Here is a 16734-nt window from a genome sequence, read left to right on the forward strand (position 1 = left end):
CTCACTTCCTTCAGAGGCTGAAAGGATGCTTCAGGGAAGCAGCAGTAAAGTACAAACATAAACATAGGAAACTCCTACAACTCAATAGCAAAATAAATAAATAAATACACAATTTTAAAATGGGCAATGACTCAAATCAATAAGCAGTCTGATGTTGAAGTCCAGCCCACTCAAGTCAACCAGCATCAATAGAGCACCTGCTGTATGCAGAGGCATGAAATGGAGCCAAGAGTAGCTGCTGGGAGATCTGAAGTGTTCCAGATTTCCCTCCCTCAAAGGAAAAAAAATCCAGGCCCTCTGTCTAGACAGCTATCCTCAGAGGCTCTGAAGATACTTTTCCATTTGGAATCTCACCCAGAGAGGCTCTGTGATATTATAGGGCTCGCCTGAAGGTGCAGCTGGCAGACTCCAGCTCAAGTGGTTTCCAAGAGGAGCTTAACGAAGACACCACTTTACAGGTTAAAAGCATCTCTCATTGCCATGGCAATCCTGCAGGTCATTAAAGAGAAGCACTTAGGGGGGCTTTCCTGGTGGCGCAGTGGTTGCGAGTCCGCCTGCCGATGCAGGGGACGTGGGTTCATGCCCCGGTCCAGGAGGATCCCACATGCCGCAGAGCGGCTGGGCCCGTGAGCCATGGCTGCTGAGCCTGCGCGTCCGGAGCCTGTGCTCCGCAACGGCAGAGGCCACAACGGTGAGAGGCCCGCGTACCGCAAAAATTAAAAAAATTACAAAGAGAAGCACTTAGGGCTGGCGGGGCTCCTGCGGGTCCTGGGACTGGCAGGAACCACAGGCTATGGAGGATGGTAAAGGGGGGCAGACAGAAGACCAGTCAGAAAGGCAGAGGCTGCCCAAATGCCTGTCCTTCTACCAGGAAACAGACTGGAAGTGACTGACATGCAGGACACTCACTGAAATCAGTGAACTCTCCAGGAATGGGAATGTTTGCAGGAGTCAAGAAAATACTCCTTATGAGGGGCTGACTCTAGGGCTCTCGTAGCAGACCCCTACATCTGGACACAGCAGAGCATCTAGAGCTGCAACCGCAGAACAGGCAACGGGAAACCAGGAGATGCGCCCGCTCGGGTAAGTGTATCATCCCAGAGGGGACTGAGGGCCGGGGGCTGGGGAGCGGTGTGGAGAGGAGGAGTGATAGAGATGAGGAAGGGGTGAGGGGGGACAGCCATCTCTGCCAGGTAAATGCAGGGAATTCAGAGGCCGTCTGGCTCCCAGATCCTTAAGACTTTCTTTACCGCCAATGGTCCCCAGCACCATGAGTAGAGAGAGAGTGAGATTTTGAACTTAGCTCAGAGGCGGAGCTTTCCCGAGGTCTTTCTTTCAGCCTCATTCACCACCCCTTCCCAACTGAGGGCCTTTCCCATCACCATAACAGCTCACATCCCATAATAATCAGTGGAACACTTGATCGAGCAGGATAAGCAAAGTAATCTGCCCCAGTTCAGAAAGCTTTGCCTCTGGGATCTCCTGGATGATCAGGAGAGGTTGCTGAGACTCCTAGCCCTGGGTTATCAGAACTAACAGCTCCTGCACTTGACACAAGGGCCTCTGCTAGGGTATAGATGCTCATCCAGCAGACATAGCAATAGGTAAGGTGAACCCCAACATTCTGTCTCCCCTACGCAGCACCAAATGCATAGTCTGCAGAATTCCAAGTATAACTGTGGCTAATCCTGAAAAGGGTCTACAGAACATTCTTTTTTTTTTTTTTTTTCCGGTACGCGGGCCTCTCACCGTTGTGGCCTTTCCCGTTGCGGAGCACAGGCTCCGGACGCGCAGGCTCAGCGGCCATGGCTCACGGGCCCAGCCGCTCCGCGTCATGTGGGATCCTCCCCGACCGGGACACGAACCCATGTCCCCTGCATCGGCAGGCGGACTCTCAACCACTGCACCACCACGGAAGCCCCAGAACATTCTGTGATAAGGGGTGCTGCACAGGATGTCATGGAGAATGTGAGCTCAAACAGAATGGTGAGAGTACAATCCCGTGATATAGAAGGGCAGAGGAATACAGGCCAAGCTGGTAGACAGGTTCAAAATAGAGTTGAGTGGAAGACCCAAGAGAGCTCAGTCCGGCCCTGTGCATGCCCCTGCCCCTAGGACGAGCTTCTGCAGCAAAATAGACCTGCTACAGGGCTGGAGGCTGGGACCATGGACAGTGGCCTGGAGGTTGGAAGGACAGGATTCTCCAGAGGACACCAGCTCTTGCTGTCACAGTGAGTTAGGCTTGGACATGGAGCATATGGAGAGATGAAGAGATGGGTCCTCTAAGCTTGGTCCCAGAGGGCATCTGAGTAGCCCTAGGGGGGCTAGGGTATACTAGGGTATAGGCATGAGGGAAGCCTGGCCACAGACACAGCTGGTTTTGTAGGTGAATGGCAAGTGCCAGCAGACCCCAGGGGAGGGCTCCTGGGGAGGGAACCAAGGTCAGAGGCAGGGTCCATGGCCCAGCCAAGAAACCAAGACAGAAGGCCAGAGCTTGGGAGCTTCACTGCAAGCTTTTAGGAATCCCCCAGCTCCACAAAGTGTTCTCCAGATGGGAAAGGGGCCCTGAGCCCACACTGAGATCGCCTCCCAGCACTCAAACAGCTTAAAAGGCCAAGACTTCAGATGGACAGAAGCCTTCAGAATGTACATGCAGTCCCTGTGCTGGTTGGGATGGGGTGCCTTGCCATCTTGTAGGGGCAGCAGAATTGTACCCCAGCCCCTTCAGGGCCCTGGAAGTGTCCTGTAGCAATAGATGGCGCCCTCCGAGGACAGGGGTCCTTAGCTGCAGGGCTGTATTTTGCTTGTGGGGCATATACAGGTTTGAAGCCAGGGGGAAAAAAGAGAGAGGAGGCTGCACCTCCTGCCCCTCCTCCTTCTCTGCCCCTCCCCCAGTTGAACGCAGCCCCTCCGCAAACTACTTTTGAACCAGTTGTCTTAGGACCCGTGTTTTTTAAAGGGGCCAAATTACTAGCACGCGGTGACACCCGCACGCGCAGTTCACCCACCCCGTTCCCGCTGCCCTTGAGCCACTGCGGTGGGTGAGCTACGGAGCTGAGGTCCAGAGAGATGGGTGGCGCGGAGACACAGCAGCACGTCTGGACTCAGAAGGCCGGGATGGCTTCCTCACTCCTTTATAAAGGACCCCTGAGGACCCAGGCCAGTGTCGCAATGGTATACAGTGCCTAACCAGGTTTTTCTTGTTGCTCTGAGAGGACCGCTAAAGCCCACAGCCGAGAACAAGAGGTAGCAAAACTACCGCACAGGTGAAGTCCAGGAACCTCCAGTGCTGGGTCAGTCACCTGGCAGCAGAGCCAACTTAGAGGTACCAGTTTGGCGACCCAGACTATTACCACCCCCAGCCTCTGGGACAGATGGGAGGACAGGAAATGAGGAAAGCAGCTGTTGAGGACATGCTGCATTTGTGAAGAGAGAGCATTCTGTCTCCCTCTTTCCTGTGAGAGTGGGAAACGGGGTATGTTTCCTCCCCAAGGAAAAGGAGGGCAGTCCCAAGAGAACATGTGAACTGGGGGGCTGTTTTCAGAGCGAAAAGACTAGATTTGGTTCCCTGGTTAGATACCTGCTTGGTCTCCAGACTTCCTCCTCCCCGTGTGACCAGGGCTGGGAGGGACTCTGGAGGGAGAGGGTGTAACGGGGCCACAGGCAGGAAGACAGGCCAGGATCCTTCCTTCTGACCACCAAGAGGATGGACAATGGATCCTGCCTAGTTGTTGCTGGAGGCTTGGGGGTGCTAGCCAGGCAAAGGGACAACTGCTGTGTGTATGTGAAGCAAACCCCTGTCTTCTTCCCCTCTCTCCTTCCCCATCCAGTCCGAGGGGACGTGCCAGGATGGTGAGGGCCCTCCCCCCACCCCTCCCCCAACCCAGCCTCCAGCCCTGATCCTAAACCCTTGGCGCTCTCAGTCTCACCAGCTCTGGGGGAAAAGAGAAAGAGCTTTAAATAGATGTGAGAGATCTGCATTTTCAAGGGAACAGAGCTGAGTTCTTCCTAATTGCAAGTGACTGAACTTTCTGGAAGAAGGCTGAGCCTTCCCTAGTGGAGCCGCTACCCAGAGGGAAAGGCCTTCACCATGACACAGCCAGGGCAGTTCCCAGAAAAAAGATAGAGCAAATGCATGTCACGTTCATATCCTGAGGAGTCACAACTGCTCAATAAACCAGTGATGGTAATACAAACCGGTTGGCTCAGAAGCTTTCTAACACCTGGAGGTGGGAGAGTGAGGCAGCAGGGACCACAGATGTGACCAGGGAGCCAAGCCCGGAGAGGTCTTGCTACCAAGGCCCGCTGAAGTTACACTGACAAGGGACAGGAATGCCAGGCTGGGGCTGGATCGGAGTCGGTTCCCACCGAGGAGGGAGGCGTAGGGGCCAGTGTGCACAGATTGGCGTGGCGTTCTCCCGGTGCAAGTTCATTCCAGGAAGGCTGTTGACCACTCTTATGCTCCCCGGTGACCGGTCCTCGCTGTGTAGAAGCCATGGGGAAAGGTCTGGAAGTAGGGGGACATCACACATCATGGTGCCTTTGGTCCAGCCACAGTCGTGGCCTGTGCCCTCCTCTGAGGTCACACAGTCCCAAGGCTGTAGGGTCACTGGCTGCTTGTGACACACTCTCTGTCTCCCCGGACTGAGAAAGTCTTGGGCAGGGAGGGCTCTGATTCATTTCTCCCTCCCCAGCACCCGGCAAAGACCCAGCCCATAGTAGGAACTCAGTCAGTGCTTCTGGAATGAATGGCTGGATGGCTGGCTGAATGGATGGTTGGCTGGCTGGATGGCTGGCTGGATGGATGGACAGAGGAATGCATGAATGAACCCATTGGAAAACCTATTGTTTTCCCCTATCATGTTCCCACTATACAAAGGCAGCCAGGCCCCAGCCTGTGGCCTCAGATAATAGGAGATGTCTCTGTTATGAAATATCTGTGACCTTCGGTATGACAAAGCTAATAACAGGCCTGACTAAAGCAAACTGTGCCCTCTACAATCATCACAAAAAGAGCTTCAAGTGTTCACCCTCTAGTGGCCGATTGCTGGACTGCTCTGCTGCTTAGTTTCTTTTGCTGTGTTCAAGAACAGATCGGCCAGGGCTTTGTCAATTATGGACTCCATTTGGAGGCATTCCACATTTTTGCTCCTGGAGGGAAAGACCTGGACTTTGCACATCCTATGTCCCCATCAGGGAGCTTCTTGCCAGAACTCAAATTCACTTCCAGCAAACGTGCATTGGGTATTTGCTGGGGGTGTAATTTATGCATTGGGTGGGGCCTTTGCAGCCTGAAAGGTATTGGAAAGGCAGGGCTGGCGGGCTGGAGTCCCAGAGCAGTCTCCCCAGGCTGCAAGCCCTGAGTGCTGCGGAGAGGTGCCCTCCTACCTGGGCATCTACTGTGGTGCTGAGCCTGGCCTGCCTTTCACAGACCAGATATATGGTAGCTGTATGGTAGGAGTGAGGAGCAGGAAGCTCCAGGCAATACCTCTCCGGTATTTGTAGGTGACGGCTCTAACCATGGGTACACTTTTGCAAAATAGAACTTCACTGATTTTTCAAAAATTTGATATAGAAAAGTTTGACTCAAAATCCCTTCATGTTAACCCCCCCCAAAATTTCAGCAGCACAGGTGTCAAAGAAAGAAAAGAAAGGACTGTTAGGTTATTTAAGCATAATTTCAAATCGTGACAATTGCTCTTAATTTCATCGTTGTTGTTGTTGTTCTTAATTGTTTATTATTTACCTGGGTGGGAAAATTTCTAGTCAGTGATTTGAGTTTAAACATCTTGATCAGAAGTTTCATATTGCCATTTCAGATGTAAAACCTGAATATTAAAAAAATAGATGCACACTCAAGTTTCTCATTAAGAAGCTTGAGGGACGTCCCTGGTGGTCCAGTGGTTAGGACTCTGCCCTTCCACTGCGGGGTGCACGGGTTCTCATTCCCCTGATTGGGGAATTAAGATCCCACATGCCATGCTATGTGGCCAAAAAAGAAAAAGAAGAAAGAAAAAAAAAGAAAATTGAAAATATTTTAAGTTTTATACAAATCCAATATTTATTATTTTCTCTAATATTTTATCTTAACTGTACTCTAAGGAAAATACAATGCTTTTTAAAAAAATTTTTTTAACATCTTTATTGGAGTATAATTGCTTTACAATGGTGTGTTAGTTTCTGCTTTATAACAAAGTGAATCAGTTATATGTATACATATGTCCCCACATCCTTCCCTCTTGCGTCTCCTTCCCTCCCACCCTCCCTATCCCACCCCTCTAGGTGGTCACAGAGCACTGAGCTGATCTCCCTGTGCTATGCGGCTGCTTCCCACTAGCTATCTATTTTACATTTGGTAGTGTATATATGTCCATGCCACTCTCTCACTTTGTCACAGCTTACCCTTCTCCCTCCCCATATCCTCAAGTCCATGCTCTAGTAGGTCTGTGTCTTTATTCCTGTCTTACCCCTAGGTTCTTCATGACCTTTTTTTTTTTCTTAGATTCCATATATGTGTTAGCATACAGTATTTGTTTTTCTCTTTCTGACTTACTTCACTCTGTATGACAGACTCTAGGTCCATCCACCTCACTACAAATATCTCAATTTTGTTTCTTTGTATGGCTGAGTAATATTCCATTGTATATATGTGCCACATCTTCTTTATCCATTCATCCAATGACAGACACTTAGGTTGCTTCCATGTCCTGGCTATTGTAAATAGAGCTGCAATGAACATTTTGGTACATGACTCTTTTTGAATTATGGTTTTCTCAGGGTATATGCCCAGTCGTGGGATTGCTGGGTCGTATGGTAGTTCTATTTGTAGTTTTTTAAGGAACCTCCATGCTGTTCTCCATAGTGGCTGTATCAATTTACATTCCCACCAGCAGTGCAAGAGTGTTCCCTTTTCTCCACACCCTCTCTAGCATTTATTGTTTCTAGATTTTTTGATGACGGCCATTCTGACCAGTGTGAGATGATATCTCATTGTAGCTTTGATTTGCATTTCTCGAATGATGAATGATGTTGAGCATTCTTTCATGTGTTTGTTGGCAATCTGTATATATTCTTTGGAGAAATGTTTATTTAGGTCTTCTGCCTATTTTTGGATTGAGTTGTTTGTTTTTCTGTTATTGAGCTGCATGAGCTGCTTGTAAATTTTGGAGATTAATCCTTTGTCAGTTGCTTCATTTGCAACTATTTTCTCCCATTCTGAGGGTTGTCTTTTAGACTTGTTTATGGTATCCTTTGCTGTGCAAAAGATTTTAAGTTTCATTAGGTCCCATTTGTTTATTTTTGTTTTTATTTCCATTTCTCTAGGAGGTGGGTCTAAAAGGATCTTGCTGTGATTTATGTCATAGAGTGTTCTGACTATGTTTTCCTCTAAGAGTTTGATCGTTTCTGGCCTTACATTTAGATCTTTAATCCATTTTGAGCTTACATCGCTTTTTCACATAGCCCTGCAGATGTCTCCAAATCCCCTCAGTTAACCCCCATGTGCGAGGCAAATGTTACTATGTGCCATGAAAGAATGTTGGAAACCACTGGGATAAAAGGCTGCCTATTCCACCTCAGAAGTGCTAACATTCTTCAAATCCCTGTTAAAAGTATGAAATTCTGGCATAGGCTTGGGTTTTAACAACTCAAAACTCTTTTCACTGGAAAAATCATATCAGAGGTCATGCTCTAGAAAAGTTGTGAAACTTGGCTGCCAGGATTAACATGTGGCAGATTATATTTTCCAAGGATGACTGCAACAATATCTTCCCTCCCACATGATCTTACTCTATGACTTTGACATTCCTCCTATAATGAAATGGGGTCTGTGTTTCCTCCTCTTAAATCTGGATTTGTGACTACAGTAGAAGCCATGTTGTAGGACTTCCAAAGCTAGTTATAGAAAGTGATACATGTTCTTCCTGGCAATTTCAATACACTGGTTCTTGGAACTCAGCCACCATGCTGTGAAGAAGGCAAGGAAGCCCCCATGAGGAGGTCACATGTAAGTGTTCCAGGTCAGTTCACAGCTGTTCACCAGCACCAACTTGCCAACCACATGAGTGAGACATCTTGAAAGTGGATCCTTTGGTCTCAGGTGGAGTCACCCCAGCAGATACTGCATGGAGTAGAGATAAGTTATATCCACCCAGCCCTGCCTCAATGGCAGCTTTGTGCACAAAATAAATGATTGTTGTCATTTAAGCCACCAAATTTTGCAATTAGTTATACAGAAATAGGTAGCTGGCACAATGGAGAAACAAAATAATCAACTAAAATAAGTCAGAAGAGGATAAATTAGCAATACTTATAAAAAGCTTTCAAAAATATGTGTACCCTTAAATCCAACCATTCCAATTTGGGGAATTTCATCCTAAGGAACAAATTTAAAATGCGCTCTAAGATTTAGCTGTAAAAATATTCTTCCTGAATAGAATCCTAAAACAGTAAAAGGACACAGATAAAATCTAAGAAAACCTCAATAAAATGAACTTCAGTTAATGGTAATATATTGATATTGGGTCATTAAGTTTAACAATGTGTCATATAAAGTAAGACATCAATAATAGGAGAAATTTTGTTTGGAGGGTATGGGAACTCTGTAAAATCCTTGAAATTTTTCTGTTAGTCTAAAACTGTTCTAAAATTAAAAGTTTAAAAAAAAAAACAGCAAAAAGCTGGAAACAACCTAAATGTTCCTTAGAGATTTGGGTACCTCAGTTACGGTACATGTAATTCTGTTGGTCCAAACCTGATCAATCAGAATCACCTGGGGATTTTAAAGAAAAAAAAAATGAGTAGTGCCTCCCCCCAGTTCCCTTGTTGGTGAATACTAAGATTGTTTCCAGTTTAGGGCTATACAAAGAGCCATGTAATATATTTCTTTAGTCATCAATTCTGAGGTATTATTGCTTTTGATCTCATAAGATCATTCCTAGAAGTAGGTTGTCCACATCAAAGGTATGCACCGTTTCAACTGCAATAATTGAATAATAATTGTGGATAATTTTCCACAAAACTTGTAGCAATTGACACTCACCAGTAATGTATGACTTGCCATTTCTCCACACCCTTGGCAGCCCTGGGTGGTACTAATTTCTTAAGCTTTGTCAATGTGATGTGCGAACACTGATATATCATTTTATTTCAATTTACATTTCCCTGATGATTAGTGAACTTGAGCAAACGCCTACGTTCCATTTACATTTCCTCTTTTAGGAACGTCTTCTCTATGTCCTTAATTTTTTCCCCTTCTGAATTATTTATCTTGTTCTTATTATTTGGTAGGAGTTTGTTTTTTAGGGGTTTGTCTGTCATAAAAAGTTTTAGGCATTTTTTTGCTCAGGTCTTCACTCGTCATCATGGCAGTCACCAACCACCTGTGGCTATATATATTTAAGCCAATTTTTTCCCCCCTTTTGGCCGCTGCACACGGCATGTCGGATCTCAGTTCCTGCATCCCCTGCAGTGGAAGCATGGAGTCTCAACCACTGGACCGTCAGGGAAGTCCCCTAAACCAATTTAAACTTAATTTCATTTAAAATTCATTTCCTGAGTCACACTAGCTTCATCGCAAGGGCCCACTCGCTGTGTATGGCTAGTGACTATTGTATTGGACAGGGCAGGATAGAGCACTTCCTCCACCAGAGAATATTCTACCAGACAGCACCGGCTCAGACTGGCATTTGTCTTTCATCTTTTCCAGGTGTCTTTGTCTTGGCCATCCCTAATTTGAAATATTTATCGAGTTAATTCTGACAACGTTTTCTTCATGGCTATTAAATATATATTTCTTGCTTATGAGAACCAACCCTTTCTCAAGGTTATTTTTTTTTAAACTTCCATTTTTTACTTCTCATATTTTTGTACTTTTTCTCATTTAGATCTTTAGCACACAAAGAATTTATTTTCACATAGGGTGAGGTTGTACGTCTGGCTTTATTTTCTTCCAGATATGTAGCAATATGATTTGTGAAATAACCCATTCTCTTGTCAATGCAAGAGTTTGTTTTTAATGCTCAGTTGTAGAATGTCTGTGTAATCAGACTGTGACTGTTTTTATTTATTTATTTATTTTTTGGCCCCAATGCGCAGCATGTGGGATCTTGGCTCCCCAACCAGGGATCGCCCCTGTGCCCCCTGCATTGTAAGCAAGGAGTCTTGACCACTGGACCACCAGAGAAGTCCCTCGTTTTTTTTTTTTATGAATTGGGCTTTGCTCTCGTCCCTAGACAGCTCTGTCCCACTGTTGGACAGTGAACACCCAGCTGCCTTTTCATCTAGGTCTATATGGCCAATTAAAGATGGGGAAACTGAGTCCTAGGAATGGCAAGTAAGCAGCTTCAGGTGACAAGAGGAAAGATAAAGGGACAAGGGTGTGGCGGTGAGATGCATTTTGAGTGCAGCCGTCTTGCAGGCTGGAGGATGTCACCGTTCTATCTCCATTTCCTGCACATCTGCCACGTGGCTCTTCCACCACCGGTTCCCAGGCTCGGCTGCAGGGAGACAGAGATGACTTAGACCTGAAGCCCCAGTTCCCTCACCACGTTCCACTGTCACGGGCTCCAAGACCTCCTCCCTGGCTGATACACAGGGCGCTCTCAGCGACCACCCTCTGGGTGCCTCTGGGCACCTCTGGGTGCCTGGCTGCAAAAACGTGCTTGGTACCAGGAAACCGTGCTTCAGATTCAAATGAAAGCACCAGTAGGAGGCTCCCCTCGGAGGAAGAACTGGCTATGTAATTTTCAGGGCCCAGTGGAAAATGAAAATGCAGGGTTCCTTGTTAAAAATTAAGAATTTCAAGTTGGTGACAGCGGAGGGTCTAACCAAGCCTGAGGCCTTTTTTAGCATGGCGCTGTGGAGCCAACCCTGCTCCTAGGGGTTACAGGCCCAGGGAACTGGGCCCCCCCACCTAAGCTCCCTCCCCACTCAAATGGAGGCGCTCTCATCCGCCTGGCACCAGAGCCCTGACTGCAGAGGTTGCTGGTGCACCACTCCAGCCACTCCCAAAGCCCCAGACTGTGCCCCCCAATTAGGGACTCTGCTTTAATCCTACTAATTTAGAAGCTTTGGCTTCATAGTGAACCCCAGCCCCCGACCCCATCTTCACGACAGCACATCCGAGTCAAAGCCAAGGGTGTGACCTGTGGTTGTGGACACAGCCCCTTGGACCACAGGAAAATGAGTGAGAAGCCAGCTCCGGGCCACAGGAAGCACAGACCCCGGGCTCTGGAATCAGGTAGACGTGGCCCAAATGCATCTCTATCGCTTACCGTCTACATAACTCTGAGACTCTGCTAGGGATGCCTAGATCTGCTCCAGGAGCTGCCATAAAGATGAAATGAAGTGAGACCCAGTGCCTGGCACGGAGCAGAGGCTTATGAATAGTCACTTTGAAGGAGAGGCAGTGTAGCCAAGTGGTGAAAGCTCAGCCCCTTACCAGCTGTATGGCGTTAAGCCACATTCCTAAACATCTCTCTGCCTCAGTTTCCTCAGAAGTAAAATGGAGATGATTTTAATAGTGCATTCCTCTTTGTGTTATTTTTAAGGATTAAACAAGGTAGTGTTAGATGTAGAGAACAAATGTATGGACACCAAGGAGGAAGGGGGGCGTGGGATGAAATGGGAGACTGAGATTGACACACATACACTACTGATACTATGTATAGAATAGGTAACTAATGAGAACCTGCTGTACAGCACAGGGAACTCTACTCAATGCTCTGTGGTGACCTAAATGGGAAGGAAATCCCCAAAAGAGGGGGTATATGTATATGTATAGCTGATTCACTTTGCTGTACAGCAGAAGCTAACACAGCACTGTAAAGCAACTATACTCCAATAAAAATTAATAAAAATAAATAAATTTTTTAATTATATAAATAAATAAATAGGTTAATATTTGCCACTCAGGTTAGAACACTGCCTGGCACATAGCAAGAGGTATATGAGTATTTGTTTATTGATGAGTTAAAATAAAGAATTGTCTACGGTCATGTAGGGTTTGGAATTGGCAGAGTTGAGGGGCGCCTCTGCTCCAGCTTTTTCACCGAGGAGCCTAAGCACGCCCTGTGGGTTCCCTGATCCTGTGCTTGGGACTTCTGGCCACTTAATGGACCTGATGATTGGGGCCTTTGGGCTGTTGCAAGAATCAGATTTGCCTCTGGCACCAAAATGCTGATAAGCAAGATGCAAATGTTGGCTGCTGTCATGGCGATTCTTTTTCTGGTCGTCAGAATCCGTGACCTCGTGAGGCCACATAAGGGGCACAGGATCCATTCGGTAACATGAACTGTTCGCCAGCCCTGTGGCTGGCATTGTGCTAAAAGCTAAATATATGGAGGTGAGTTGGAGGCCCTGACCTCCAGAAGCTCACTTTCTCCTGTTTATGGCAGACAAATAAACCCTGGACTTATATTGGACAGAGGGGAGTGTTGCAGGAGATATAGTGGGCTGGGGGGGTGGGCGTGGTCCCGGGGGCAGGAAAGGCTTCCTAGCAGGGGCATATTTAACTGGAGGCCTGGCTATGCCTCTCACTAGCTGTGTGATCTGAGCCAGGGACAGAGACCTCTGTGAGCTTTAGTTTCATCATCTGTAAAGGAGGTAAAAGAGTGAATTAAGCAAGATAATGTGCACGCAATGCACGAGTGGTAAATAATAGATGTTGCTCCTGCTCTCTTCTCTCCCAGCCATGAATATCAATGATAACAGAAATGGGAGGGGCTCCTTCCCCCAGATTCAGACGGAGCAAGTTCACCTAGAGGTTGCCGTGGGGTGAGGGCTGGAGGCCGGAGGGGCCTGGGATCTGAGCTGTTTAGATCTCCATCCGGGATGAAGGGAATTTCCTGAAGCTGGCTTTGCTGTCCCTCGTTCTTTTTATGAAACACTGGCCTCTTCCTGCATCCATAAAGATGAGGACATTCTTTTGCAGGGATTTAATTTCGGGGCTGCATGCCTGGCCCCTGAGAAAGCCCAGGCTTCCTCCTCGTTTTAAATCTAACCCGGGCAGCTTTGTGCGCTCCAGACAAGACTGCATTCCCCTTAATGCTCCTGGAATCGCTTACTCACACTGAAATCCGCTGCCTCAGGGCTTTTTCCAGCCAGAAATAAGCCTCCTTTTCATGGGCTATCAGGCAGCAGCCTGGAGCAGAGAGGGGAAGCGGCGGGGGGGGGGGTGTGGGGGGGGTGGCTGCATGCCCCGTTGGGTCTCTGTAGACAGTGCTGGGCACGGGGCCCTCCCCTATCCCTGACCCCAGGCGATGAGCCCTGGGGAGGCTCCCAGGCCTGGGGAGAAGATGTGTAGTGACAGAAAAGTTATCTACATCTGCAAAGGGGAAGCTGAGGCTGGGCGTGACCCCGGATCTGCTTGGGTCAATACCTGGGTTTAAACCAGACAGACTTCCTGAATCACCACCCAGGGTCCCCACTCTCTTACGGCTGAGGTCGCCTCTGGTACTTGCCGGGAGCTATGTATCGTGCTGTCCCTGACTCAGTATCTGGGTGCAGGAGGTGAATACACCCAGAAGAGTGGGTCCAAAGGTGGGACACGTCCACCAAAGGCCCTCTGCTCCTCTTGGGGAGGTGACACACAAGCTTGAATTTCTAAAGGTTGCGTTTGGTGGAGGACGGGGTGGGGGTGGGGTGCCGGGATTCACATTGCCTCTGTGCCCAGCAGGTCTGGGAGGATTTTCGTCAGCATATCTTTATCGTGAGCCCACCGTGTGCCGCGTATCACGCATGCCAGATGCCGGGATTCAGGGGGGAATAGGGTCGACAAAGCCCGCCAATCTCTGTAGCACGAGGGGTGGAAGGGTCATGGGCCGCGGATCTGGAAGAGGTGAACTCGGTCCCCACCCTTCCACTCACTGGCACTGTGTCCTTAGGCAGGTGATCTATTTGGATGGCGGTGTCCTCATCTGCAAAATGTGTGTGACCCTGAAACCTGCCTCTCAGGACTCTCTAGAGGGATCCACTGATGTTCTGTAAGTGAAAATGTCCATCCGCTCGCTCTCTCGCCTGTCGCCGCATCTGTGAACTGAGGTCTGACTTCTGCCGTCCGTCCAAGGTCGCTCCGGCTAGTACGTGCAGTGGTTACACGCCCTGCCCTCACGATCTGACAGTCCTGGGTTCACATTCTGACTCTGCCACCTCCTGTGTGACCCGCTGCGTGGTACTTAGCCTCTTCGGACCCCTGTATTCCCAACTGTAAACTGTAGATGATAACAGTAGTACCTAGCTCAGACTGTGAGTATGACAATTAAAGGAAGTAATTCAAAAGAAAATTTAAAAATTATTAAAATTTAAAAGTAAGGGGCTTTGCACAGAGATGTTCCCCATCAGCCCTAAAGAAATATGAGCTATACTTTTAATCATTAATATTCTTATAATCCAAAGGCTAATCCAAGGTATTTTTCTATGTTGCCACATGTATGTCTTTGGACCGGTGCAAAAAAAAAAAAAAAAAAAAAATTGGAAACACGCTGAACAAAGCCAGAGTTATGAGGAGCTGTGGAAACAACCCAACACCTTTGGAGAATTGACTGCAAAGCTCGATGCTCTGTTTGCATTGTTCTGTGCTCTACAGTGTCTTGCCAGGTGACCACCAGGTGCTTCCAGCATCACATGCCATGCAGGAGGATGGGGAGTTCTCAGCCCCCTTTCTACACAGCCCCTTCCCTGTCTGGCCAGCCCCTAGCTGTCCTCCTTCTGTCCAAAGGAGGTACTGAGTCTCTGGGCTGTGCTGTCTCCTCCTTCCAGCAGCCTCTGCCCGTCCACCCCACGGCCTCTGGAACCGTTCTCCATACTCCTGGACCCAGAGTGGAGACCTCCAAGTGCTGAGTCCCCTCTGGTAAAAGAAGAGGGGGTCTCAGCCACCTCTTAGAGCAGGAAGGGCCGGGAGGGGACATTCACTCCGACATTGGCCCCCAGGTTCTACTGAGCTTAAAAGGAAACTGAGACATGATAAAGGTTAAAGATTTCTCTCGAGTCATAACAGGAGTCAAGGTCTCAGCCAGGGCTAGAAGACGGGCCGTCAGACGACCAGATTATAGCTATAGATTGGGTCACCTGGGCACAGCTACCGTGCCGTGCCTGGACTGGTTAGATCAGAATCTCTGCGAGTGGGACCCAGGCATCAAATGTCTAGCACCCAAGGTTGTACAGCACTGCATTAGAGCGAAGAGACCCCCCACGTGAACACTAGAGGCCTTGGTTCACACTCTACTCACGCCCAAACCGTATGCCGGAGATTCTGATGTAATTGACAACGCATCGGGATCATTCAAGGCTCCCAGATGATTCCAACGTGCAGCTACATTTGAGAACCACTGTTTTAATGTAGCATCTTAATGTAACTTTAAAACTCTACTTTACTCTTTAAGGAAGATCATAATACTTCATTGTAGAAAAAAAAAAAAACAAACCATACCTGTTCAGTCAAGATGCAATCCACTGCCTGTTAATCTGTATTCACCTTCCAGGAAATAGAAGCATTTGTAGTTAAGGGAATATTAATGCCCGATTTTGTCTTTCCAAGTAGATGTAGTTAGACTTGCTTTGTGTCACTCGATTAAATCATTTGCCAATTCAACAGAGATTTATTGTTTGCTTTAGTATAAGCAAAGTTTAAAGGATAATTCTGAATCAACAACATAATAAATAACCATCTTTAATATAACAGAAAGAAGATAAATTTAGTTAGTACCATGAAACGTCCTGTGTTAACATATGGTCCTTATAAATTGAGTTTAGTGAGTGTTTGTCATTTGTTGAGGAAAATGTCTGGGATGGGACTTTCTCACGAATCAGATGGAAATTCCTGCTCTCTCTCTCTCTCTCTCTTTTTTTTTTTTTTAAAGTAAGATTGCCTAAAATTCCAAAGCCTTTTAGCCTCTTTATTACCTCCCAACTATGATGAGGAAGCCTCAGGAATAAGCACCCCAAACACTCCACCGCTGTTCTCATGGGGGAGACCCCAAATGCAGTCACAGAGAGCACGTTTTGAATAAGGCAAGTGAAGACCTCCCCGAGAACAAAACCCCAAGGCTGCTCCAGCATCCTCCGGCAGGGAGCACAGCCCAGGGCCCCCGATGGATGCCCGCGTGGTCCTCCTTCCTCCTCCTAGGATCCCCTGCTGCCCTTGGCCATCCAAGCTGGAGCAGCAGGTTTCCCCAACACGCAGGTGACCCTCGGGGCTTCTGGAAGCTGTGAGTGTCAATCACCTACTCTTATCAGTTCTCCGTCCAACATTTAGAGTTACAAAGCTGGCTGGAAAAGTGATAAGGGGATGTGACTGGCTGGCAACGACATTTTGATGAAGTTTTGAGGGGCAGGAAGAAAACTGACTTTGGATTTCCAGGTCAAAGCCTCTCCGTGCCCTGCTGCTTGGCTCCGGCCTCTCCCCAAGTCTCTCCTTTTGACATTTGGCAAGGCTTTTCTGTTTCTGCACACTCAAATGGAGACATGCAGCCCTGGATCGCTATAGAAAGTCGTGGATTCTTTGCAATTTTCCAAAAAAAAAAAATGAAATGTTTAAATAAAGTTAAATTTTAAAATGAATAAATAAACCAAAGTTAGCAAAGTCTTTACCCAACAGCTCTTGCAGGTCTGAGGCAGGGCACCCGACACGTTCTCCTCCTCCTGGGCTCTGGGTCTAAGCTCACACCCACATGCCATTCATAAAGTCCCTACTCTGAGTCTCCTCCTCCTGCCAGGATTGGTCCTCCAGAGGTGCTG

General features: G+C 47.8%; 1 long non-coding RNA gene across 1 annotated transcript in view; it reads left to right on the top strand.

Moving 5' to 3' along the window:
* LOC136793855 (uncharacterized) overlaps positions 1-15589 on the top strand; it is a 66376-nt gene extending 50787 nt beyond the window's left edge. Inside the window, exon 5 of the long non-coding RNA XR_010839862.1 lies at positions 13884-15589. This is a non-coding gene — a long non-coding RNA (uncharacterized lncRNA). The remainder of the gene's footprint in view (positions 1-13883) is intronic.
* The last annotated feature ends 1145 nt before the right edge of the window (positions 15590-16734 follow it).

This window comes from Kogia breviceps, chromosome 3 (assembly GCF_026419965.1).
Source record: "Kogia breviceps isolate mKogBre1 chromosome 3, mKogBre1 haplotype 1, whole genome shotgun sequence".
Classification (NCBI taxonomy): domain Eukaryota; kingdom Metazoa; phylum Chordata; class Mammalia; order Artiodactyla; family Physeteridae; genus Kogia; species Kogia breviceps.